We start from the raw sequence: 11372 nt of genomic DNA, 5'->3' as shown, positions 1-11372 counted from the left end.
GGAGGCGTGAGATTGCTCGATTTCTCCGCCGGGACCTTGTAGGGGGTTAGGATCTTTCACGGTAATTAGGGGTTGGATCAATCTTTAGGAATTGGATACACAATTTGGAATCCCTAGAGTGCTTTGCGGTCATATGTGGTGTGAGGTGTTGAGATTGAGCGATTTCTCCACGGGACCTCGTAGGGGGACTAGTATCGGTGATCTAGAGATAGACCCGATTATTTTGGATTTCCACGACTTAACTTACTCATCATAGAAACACTTTGCTTATCCGGTACCTAATACCTGAATCCTAGGGGGAGCATTGCCCGAATACCCCACTTTTACTGATTGAGATTCTTCTTCAATTTTTACCCTTGCATATTCGTCTCCGGTGTTCATCTCTTCACACAATAGATCACCACACTATCCCATTATCATTAGGCTAGATAGCAGAGAAGAAGTTAGTACTAGTAGCCCTGTTCCCTGTGGATTCGACTACCCGACTCACCGGGTATTTATTACTTCGACACCCGTGCACTTGCGGTACACACACGCATATTCGGACGTGTCAGTGAGGGTGATGATGATGAGGCTTCTCAACCTGCCCCTGAGCCTCAGCTGACACCGATGGAGACATAGGCACCTCCTGTGGCAGAGAAGCCACCCCTAGTACGCATGTTTTCACTATCTCTAGCATATGATACTTTTGAGAGGCTCGAGAGTGTGGTGGAGGTGCTACAGACAGAGATCACTGAGGTCCGGGCTACACAGGCCGTGCAGTACACAACGTTTATGGCACGTTTTGATACATTATAGCAGGTTCTTGAGCGAGACGTTTCCTTATCATTTGTTCTAAGACCTCGGACCCCTACGACCCCACCAGCCTCACCATCACCAGATCCACTAGCACCTTTTAATTATCCAGCAGCAGTAGAGGTAGAGCGTTACTCTTATTATCTTAGTTTGTATTGTTGTTAGACTTGCACTACTCAGAAAGGATTTTCCTTTTGAGTATGTCTTTTATTTTCGTTTTGTTGTCTTAAGTTGTATTACTCTATCTTTTATATAGTCGAGTTGTTTTTGATTTCTTGAGCTTCACTGAACCCCCTTGTGTATGCGTGCAGATGACCTTGTCAGTATTGGAATCGAGAACTAGTCATGGACACGGCCAAGGTGTTTTGGCACTTGGCCGTGTGTGCTTCACAACCCGTTGGAACATTACTTCCAAGGATTTAGCTCCATCACATGTAATACTAGGAGTTCGGGGAGTATTATTCTGATTACTTCTCCGACATATATTCTTGATTGATATACACTATTAGTGAGCTTGCATGTGTACATTAGGGACAATGTACAACTTAAGTGTGTGTGTGGGGGGGGATGTTCACATTGCACATGTCTTTTATATAAGTTTTGATTTACATACATGCTCACATAGGCAATGCCGATTCACCCTAGTTGTAATGATTGTATTCTTGAGTTTACGAGAATTTTTAACATTGAATATTCTCATGCTCTAGTGTTTACTTGAATTTCTAGGAATTTTTGCCCGAATGACACTTGTTGCACTACTCCCTCTTTAAACTCTTTTGGAAACTCAAGTTTAATGTTAAAGGGACTAGTTAGTGTTACTTATTTTGTTAGTTCTATTGAAAAAAAAATTTTGTTGTTTATGCATTAGGGGTGGAAAGAGCTACCACCTATGTTGTATATAGCTACTCTCATAAGTTGGATACTAGTTATGCCCTAATGAGAGAAAGAGCTATCTTATGGGATGAGTGAAAACTACGACCCCGGTAGAGAGAGGTACCACCCCGAAAGAGTGAAAGCCACCTTAACGGCCTCTTGGGAAAGGGCTACCTTAGAGGATGTGTGAAGCTACTACCATCTTGTTTTGTTGTTATGTTTTGTAGATAAATAAGTCCCTTATACTTTGGACTTTTAGGAGTATACTTTGGGTTGAATTGAGTGAGTTTACACACACTTACACAATTTAAGGTTTGTTATCATTTTTAATTCGAGTTTTTTGCTAGAGCATTGATTTTTCGTATTTAGCGTTAAAATTTCCCTTACTTGTAGAATACTCTCCTTCCATGTTTTGGTGAACCTAAGGCCGAGCACTTTCAATATTTCCTTCTTCTATGTTTCAATGTGTATTTCTTTGTTTGAGGACAAGCAAAAGCTTAAGTGTGGTGGAGTTTGATAAGTGCTTGTGTGATAAGAATGCGAAGTGTTCTTTTCTTGTGATGAACATTACTTTTAGTAGGTTTCTTTTGCGCATGTAGGGTTATGAAGCTAAGTATTGAGAAAAGAAGCCAAAAGTAGATCGTAAACGCACTATTTGGTGGAATCTTGGAAGGAACAAACGCGAAGACACAAGTGGGACTACATGATACGTGAATGTGTGCCAACCTCCATAAATTTAAATGATTACAATGAATTGGGGTGGTATAAAGGTAGTCACATTTGCGTATCCCGACTTGTGCATTAATAACAAGATCTTTACCAACGAAGCCTTTGATTGAAGAAAAGTTGCGATCTACGGCATAAACGTGTGCCCGTTTATGTTGCCTCGATGAAAAATATAGAATTGGGAGTGTTTTGGCTGAGCACTGTAGCAGGATACGGTAGCAAGCCACCGTAGCAAGCGATGTAGCAGTTACTGTTCAGAGCTGGCTGAAAACAGGATTTCCAGAGAATCCACACAAGCATGTGGAAATTTCCCACGCCAGTGTGGAAATTCCACAGGCCCGTGTGGCAGATCCACAGGGGCGTGTGGATGCCGATTTCTAGCCCTATTTACCCCGCGATTCAGCCCAATTTTGGGAATATTTTTCCCCTCTTCTCTTCCACTTTTCTCCATCGTTTGGGAGGCAGTCGGCTAGGGTTTGGAGAGGCTTTTGGCAAGTATTTGGAGTATTTTGAGGGATTTGACACCTTGATTCGCTTGGAAGAAAGTTATTGGGGGAGCTTTTGTCAGCATAGATCCAGTGAGGTGTGCCCTAGGCCTGACAAGGGGACCCTTGGAGATGACTTGGATACTCCACAAGACCATTGACATGACTACCGAGGGGTTTTCTTATGGAACACTTGTTTTTACTTTTGATTTCATTGTTGATTGTATTGTCCTCCATGGAGAGCTAGACCTCCTAGTGGGTACTTGGATTTTGTAAACCCTAAGATGCCATTATTTCATTGATATTTTATTATGCTTTCCTTAATTTATGTTTCAGTTGAGTTCTTTCGTTAGCATCGACATTGCTTGATTGTAAAGGGTTGAGAGGGTGAGTTTAGAGGTAGTAGAGCATCCCGTTTCTCCTCTGATGTTATTTATCCTACCTCCATTTCCTTGAGTTCTTTCCAGTCACAATAGAGTGAAGTTCTAGAGGATGACCTCCACTGGGGCTTAGTTGCGTGAGCAAAAGAGTGAAGCGTTAAAGTGAGTCTAGTGTCTGGGGCTTAGATTTGACTAGGGACCTTTCGCCTGAACCAAAGGATTAGGTCTGTACATAGGAAGAGGGTTTATCACTTGGATTCCCTAGAACTCCATGCAACTTTACACAGTGTGAGGTCTTGAGACTGAGCGATTTCTCCACCGGGACATAGTGTAGAGTTAGTCATGGTTGACCTTAGATTTGGGACCTTGTACTTAAGGATTTCCATGACTCATTGAGCATTGATTAGGAAGTATAATAGTTGGTCTTGCACTTGAAACACTAGCCATAGGGGTGTATTTCCTGAGTACCCCACTTCTATCAATTGTCTTACCTCTCACTTACTTTTGCCTCTAATTCTTATTTCTTTTTATCTTTGTTTTTATTACATTTTATTAACGCTATCATTATTCACTTTCACATGGTTAAATAGCAATTTAAGTATTTTTACTCCCTACTCTCTGTGGATATGATACCCCACTCACCTGGGATTTATTACTCGACAAAGCCGTGCACTTACGGGTCACAAGCAAGGGGCGTTGTCAACAATCGACATGAATACCGAGGCAATTTTACTTATGGATTGTATGTTTTTACTTTCAATTTCTTTATTGATTATATCTTGCTCCATGGAGAGCTAAACACCTAGAGGGTATTTGGACAGTTAAACCTTAGGATGTTATTGTTTCACTAACCTTTTATTATGTTTCTTTAACTGATGTCTTTAATTGAGTTCCAATCTTGAATCTTTGTTGAATAATTTCTCCCTTAGAGTGACATTAGGTTTAAGAGTCTACATTGGAAATCCTTGTGAGTGAGTGACACACCATGAGGGTTAGACAAAGCAAGATTGGAGAGGGTCAAGAAGGTGTGTCAAGAGGTAGCGGAATGTCCCCTTTCCCCTTCGGTGTGATTTATCCTACCTCCGTGTTCCAAGGGTTCTTTGCGGTCACAATAAAGTGAAGTGCTAAGAGAGGAACTCTTCTGGGGTTTAGTTACGTGAGCAACAGAGTGAAGCATTAAAAGTAATCCTTAGTGCTGGGGCTTAATTGTGACTAGGGTTTTTCGCCTGGACCAAAGGGTTAGACCTATATTAGGGAATATGGTATATCACATAGAATCTTTAGAGCTTTTTTCTCCACTTGGGAATAGTGTAGAGTTAGTCACGGTTAAACTTAGGTTTGGGACTGTGTATTTTAATATTTCCATGACTCATTAAGCATCAGTCAGGTGCTTAATAGTTGATCTTGCGCTTGAAGCAATAGTCCTAGGGGAAGTAATGTCTGGATGCCCACTTTCTATCAATTTCCTTTTCTCTCATTTTATTGCGCCTCTCTTTCTTACTTTCTTTATTTCTTTGCAAATTGATTTTGTTCAAAATACTATAAATTTATCCTCATTTTAGTTAAGTAGCAATCTTTGTATTTCTAATCACTATTCCTTGTGGATTCGACTAGCAACTCACCAGGGTATTATTACTTCGACAAACCCATGCACTTGCGGGTCACACGCAAAGGATGTGTCAAGTTTTTGGCACCATTGCCGAGTAATAGGCATTTTAGAAGCACTTTGCACTTTGCTATTTTAAATATTCACCATTTATTCTATTTCACATTTCCTTATTCTTTCATCATTCTCATTTGTTTTATTTTTCATTTATTTCAGAAAGAATGATTAACATACCCGAATTATTTGTGACAATCACGGGAATGGTTGACCCATCTCGTGGAAGGATTTGTTATTGATTACAGGAATAGAATTTAGGATCAGTGTTGTCAATTAGATAGTGTGATGGATCAGTTTGAAAAGTCCGCATTGGCATCTATGAGCGATCATTTGGAAGAAAGTTTAGAGAGGGTCCTTACTCAGTTCAACTCATCCTATCATGAACAAAGACAAGAACTTTTCTCACTGGGCATGTCAACTTCAGTACAGGAAATTAGTAAGATAGAGGATGTGGTTGTTGTTGAAGGCCATTCAGATGCCCATGCAAAAGTGGAAGAGGTAGGGAATAATCTTGAACAAGGGTCGGACAATTTTGAGGAAATTGATAGATTGAAGGAAAGTACATTGCGACCATTGATTGAGGAACCACCCGATTTAGAGCTTAAAACATTGTCGGTACATTTGGAATATGGCTTTCTAATGGAAGGATGAAAGTTCCCAGTGATTGTGGCTTCAAATATTTCTCCAGCTCAGAAGGATAAACTTGTGAGTGTGCTAAAAAAGCATCAATCTGCCATTGCTTGGAAGATCTCTGATATAAAAGGTATAAACCCGTCATTTTGCACTCATAAAATCCTAATGGAGGATAACTATAAATCTATGATCCAACCCCAAAGAAGATTAAACCCAAACATAAAGGAAGTTGTCAAGGCTGAAGTGGTAAAACTTTTGGATGCGGGTATCATCTATCCTATCTCAGACAGTGCATGGGTGAGCCCAACTCAAGTAGTTCCGAAGAAGGGAGGAATGATAGTTGTGAAAAATGAAAAGAATGAATTAATTCTGACCAGGACAGTTACGGGATGGTGAGTCTGCATTGACTACAGAAGGTTGAATGATGCAGTGCGAATGGATCATTTTCCAATGCCATTTATTGATCAGATGTTGGAGCGATTGGAAGGGCATCAGTTTTATAGCTTCCTTGATGATAGTCAATATGCTTCCAAATCCCCATAGCTCTAGAGGACCAAGAGAAGATAACATTTACTTGTCCCTAAAGTACTTTTGCTTACAGAAGGATGCCTTTGGGGTCGTGTAATACACCAGTGACATTCTAGCATTGCAAGATTGCCATTTTTGATCATCTCCTAGAAGACATCATGGAGGTGTTCATGGATGAATTTTCGGTGTTAATGGATTCTTGTGACATCTATCAAAGGAACTTGGAGAGAGTGCTCATAAGATGTGAAGAGACAAATCTTATTCTTAATTTGGAGAAATATCACTTTATGGTCCAAGAATGGATTGTCCTTGGGCATAAAGATTTCTCAAGTGGGAATAGAGGTAGACAAGGCAAATATTGAAGTCATAGAAAGACTATCTCCACCTACAAATATGAGAGAAGTTCAGAGTTTCTTGGGGCACACGGGCTTCTACAGGAGATTCATCAATGACTTCTCGAAGATAACACAACCGTTGACAAAGCTCCTTAAAAAGGATGCCCCCTTTGATTTTGGAGATGAGTGCCTAATTGCTTTTAATTCATTGAAGGAGAAGTTAATGCAAGCACCCATTTTGATTATACCGGATTGGAATGAACCCTTTGAGCACATGTTCGATGCAAGTGATTATACCGTTGGAGCAGTGTTCGGTCAGAGGAAAGGCAAACAGTTTCAATCGATTTATTATGCTAGCAAGACTCTCATCAAGAAAATTATACAACCACAGAAAAAGAATTGTTAGCAGTGATTTTTTGCTTTTGATAAATTCAGGACATACCTCATCCTATCGAGGGTTACTATATTTACCGATCATTCGGCACTCCGCTATCTCATGAACAATGCCGACGCTATACCGAGATTGGTTCGTTGGATCTAATTGTTGCAAGAGTTCAATATGGAGATAAAATATAAAATAGGAACTGAAAATGTGGTTGCAGACCACCTATCTTGATTAGAGGGTGTGCAGGTCAAGAGCCTGCAAGTAAGGAATTGAACGATTTCTTTCCCGAGGAGCATTTGTACGTAGTTTAGAGTTCAGAATCAGAGGACACTCCATTGTTCACAGATTTCGCAAATTACTTATCTGGGAAAGTACTCAAGCAGGGTTTAACCTTCCAGCAAAAGAAGAAGTTCTTCAGCGATTTAAAGAATTACTTTTTGGAGGATCCATATTTGTTCACATCTGTGCAGACCATGTGGTTAGAAGATGTGTATCAAGGGAAGAAGGTTGGGACATCCTTCCACATTGTCATTCCGGGCCAGTTGGGGGGCATTATACTTCAAGTAGAACTGCTAAAAAAGCTTTAGCCGCTGGAATGTATTTGCTGACTTTATTTCAGGATGCACATCAGTTTGTTGTTTGATGCGGCAGTTGTCAGAGATCCAGAATTCTATCATAACTGGATGAAATGCCTCAGAATCTAATGCAATTTTGTGAGGTGTTTGATGTTTAGGGTATTGATTTCATGGGACCATTTCCAAAGTCCAATGGTAATCAATATATCTTGGTAGCGGTCGACTATGTATCTAAATGGGTGGAGGCACAAGCTCTGCCTACCAATAATGCTTGAACCGTGGTAAAATTTCTAAAGAGGTTTTTCGCTCGATTCATTAGCGACTGAGGAACTTAGTTTTGTAATACCCATCTTTAAAATGTATTGAAGTGCTATGGTGTGCATCACCGCCTTGCTACTCCCTAGCATCCGAAAACAAGTTGTTAAGTGGAAGTCACTAATAGAGAGCTAAAGAGAATCTTAACGAAGTCCATGGAACAAGGGAAGCGAGATAGGTTGGAATGGTTAGATGACACACTTTAGGCCCACAGAACGCCGTATAAAACTCCAATAGGCACTACTCCCTATAACTAGGTGTATGGTAAATCATGACATTTACTCGTGGTGCTCGAGCATAAAGCCTATTGAGCCATCAAAGCCATGAACTTCGACTTGCGAAAAGCGGGGGAACAAAGAATGCTCCATCTCAATGAATTGGACTAATGGAGGATGAGGGCTTATAAGAATGCAAGAATTTACAAGGAAAGAATTTGGAAGTGGCATGAAAAGCATATCAAGAATCTGAAAGAATTTAAAGTTGGAGATCAAGTGCTATTGTTCAATTCTCGCCTATGATTATTTCCTGGGAAGCTAAAGTCTAGATGGTTTGGGTCATATAGCGTAACTGAAGTATCAACCCATGGTGGCAATGACATTATTCACCCGGAGAAAGGTATATTTAAGGTAAATGGGCATCGGCTAAAACAATACTTTGGAGGAGAGGTGAGTAAAGATGACAAAGAATTATTCTTTCTCCATGAGCCCCCAGGAGGTAAGAAGAGGTACGTCAAGCTTAGTGATGTTAAACAAGTACTTCTGATAAGTGCTTGTGCGATATGAATGCGAAGCGTTCATTCCTTATGTTGAGCATTGGTTTTCTAAGGTTTTTACATTAATATGTGTGTTTCTATGTTACTTTTATGCAGGTAGGGTTGTGAGGCAGAGTATGAAGGAAATAGGCTAATGTGGATCATAATGCACCTATTTTGGAGGAGATCTTGCTAAGGTTCAAACGTGAAGACATAGGACAGGTGTGAGATGCTAGAGTGTGTGCCAACCTCCTCGCATTCGAGTGAGCACATCCATTTAGAGGGGCACAAAGGCAGTCACACGGGCGTGTGGAAATTCCAATTTTGGAAATCAGAGAAACAGAGAATCCACACGGGCGTGTGGAAATTCCGCACGGGTGTATGTAGCGTCAACGCCCGTGGAGTTGCCCAATTCCAGCTCTATTTAAAGCCGATTCAGTCCCGATTTTGGTATTCTTTTCTCGATCTTTTCCCCAACTTGCGAGAGGGCTTCGGCTAGGGTTTCGAGGGGTATTGGCTTGGGTTTTGGAGAGATTCTACGGCTCCGACATCGCGCGTCATTTGGAAGAAGGTTATTGGGAGAGCTTTCGTCGACATCGATCTGGTGCGGTGTATCCTAGGCCAGACAAAGGATCCTTTGCAATGAGTAGAGGACTCTCCACAAGACCATTGACATGACCATCGAGCGGGTTTCTGTATCGATTCATTGCTTTTATATTTGATTTCTTTGATTGTACTTAACTCCATGGAGAGCTAAACCCTTAGTGGGTACTTGGGTGATTGTGAACCCTAGGATGTATTCGTTTCATTGAACTTCTTTATTATGCTTTCAATAAATTGATGTTTATTGTGACTTCCAACCTTGAATGCTTGATTGTATGAACATTTCCCCTAGAGTGACACTAGGGTTGAGAGTTCTTGTTGGTAACCTTGTGAGTGAGTGACACATCATGATCGTTAGACAAAGCTAGGTTGGAGAGGGTTGAGATGGTGAGTCTAGAGGTACAGGAGCGTCCCCTTTCTCCTCCGACGTGACAGATTCTACCTCCATTCCTTGAGTTCTTTGCGGCCATAATAGAGTGAATGGTCTAAGGGATGAACCTCCGCTGTGGCCTAGTTGTGTGTGCAATGGAGTGAAGCGTTGAGGGGATCTTAGTATCTAGGGCTCAATTGTGGCTAGGAACCTTCTGCCTGGACCAAAGGGTTAGGTTTATAATTAGGAAGCGATTTATCACTTGGAATCCCTAGAGCTCATTGCAACTTTATTCAGGTGCGAGGTTGAGAGGTTATTTAATCTCTCCTCCGGGACATGAATAGAGTTAGGCATAGTTGACCTTAGATTTGGGACTATGTATGTAAGGATTTTCACGACTCACCATTGCATTGATTAGGAAGCATAATAGAGAGTTATTGCACTTGAAGCGATTATCTTAGTTGAAGCATCATCCGAGTACCCCATCTTTATCGATTGCCTTACCTCCTCCTTACTTTTGCTCTCTTACTTGTTGCTTTTAATTGTTGAGAATTGAATTATTATCACACTTATCATTGTTGATACTCCACATAGCTAAGAATCGAATTAAGTGTATTTACTCTCTACTCCCTGTGGATTCGACCCCGCTCACCCTGGATTATTACTTTTACAAACCCGTGCACTTGTGGGATATACGCAAGGGGACCTTGTCAAGTTTTTGGCGCCATTTCCGGGGAGCTAGGCGTTTAGAGATACTTTGCACTTTGTTTTCTTAGCTATTTCACCACACATTCTAATTCATATCTTCTTATTCTATCATCATTCTGATTGTCATTTTCTTTCTTTTTGGTGCAACACCAGGTTATGACCCGAGGGAATCCATCAATATTGATTGAAGGAGACCCTGAGCTTGAACGTACACTTAGAAAAAAAGGGAAAGAACCTGTGCAAGAACAGCATAATCTAGCTGATTTAGAAGTAGAAGGATCTGAAAACATGGCAGAACAAAATGAGCAACAACGAACACTATCCGATTATTCCAGACCTTGAGTGTTGGGGACACAATCGAGTATTGTGCGTCCCGCAATTACAGCTCAGAACTTCGAGCTAAAGCTGGCATTCATCCATATGCTGCAGCAGTCCACACAATTCAACGGTTTGGCCGATGAGGATCCAAACAGTCATATAGAGAGCTTCCTCGAGGTGTGTGACATGCTGAAGATAAATGGTGTGACAGATGATGCCATCAAATTGAGAGCCTTCACATTTTCCTTAAAGGGGAGAGCAAAGTAGTGGCTACACTCATTACCTAGAGCATCAATCACTACATGGGAGGAGATGGTAGAAGCTTTTCTAGCCGGTTATTTCCCTCCCGGAAAATCAGCAAAGCTTAGGAATGAGATCTCATCCTTTATGCAGTTGGAATTGGAGTCTCTATTTGAGACATGGGAAAGGTTTAAGGAACTCCTGCGAAAGTGTCCGCAACACGGATTCCAGGAGTGGATGATTGTTCAAACCTTCTACAATGGTTTGAAACCGAGTACAAGGCAACTCTTGGATGTTGCGGCAGGAGGTACCTTAGGTAGCAAGACCCCCGATGAGGCTCGTTAATTGATTGAGGAAATGAGGTTAAATAGCTACCAGTGGAACACTAGGGAGAAGAAAAAGGTGGCCGATGTACATGAAATTGATGCGGTAACTTCATTGGCGGCCCAAGTTGAGAGTATGTTGACTTTGTAGGTAATGGAATGAGACCTCAAGGGAATCCATACAGCAACACCAAAAATTCAGGTTGGAAGAATCATCACAACTTTTCATGGAGTAATCAAGGACCACAGAAGACCATGGGGCCATCGGGTTTCCAACAACAACAATAAGCCCCTCAAGTGGAAAACAGAATTTCAGGCTTGGAAACCCGAATGACGGATTTGGAGAAGCACTTGGCTAGATTTGTT

The 11372-nt window shown here is 41.2% G+C and overlaps 1 non-coding gene across 1 annotated transcript; it reads right to left on the bottom strand.

The window, feature by feature from the left end:
* Positions 1–10803: 10803 nt before the first annotated feature.
* Positions 10804–10910, bottom strand: LOC120269564. The gene has a single exon (XR_005539214.1). It is a non-coding gene; the product is annotated as a small nucleolar RNA R71 (small nucleolar RNA).
* Between the last annotated feature and the right edge of the window lie 462 nt (positions 10911–11372).

This window comes from Dioscorea cayenensis, chromosome 9 (assembly GCF_009730915.1).
Source record: "Dioscorea cayenensis subsp. rotundata cultivar TDr96_F1 chromosome 9, TDr96_F1_v2_PseudoChromosome.rev07_lg8_w22 25.fasta, whole genome shotgun sequence".
NCBI lineage: Eukaryota > Viridiplantae > Streptophyta > Magnoliopsida > Dioscoreales > Dioscoreaceae > Dioscorea > Dioscorea cayenensis.
This window is presented reverse-complemented; position numbering and strand designations above follow the sequence as displayed.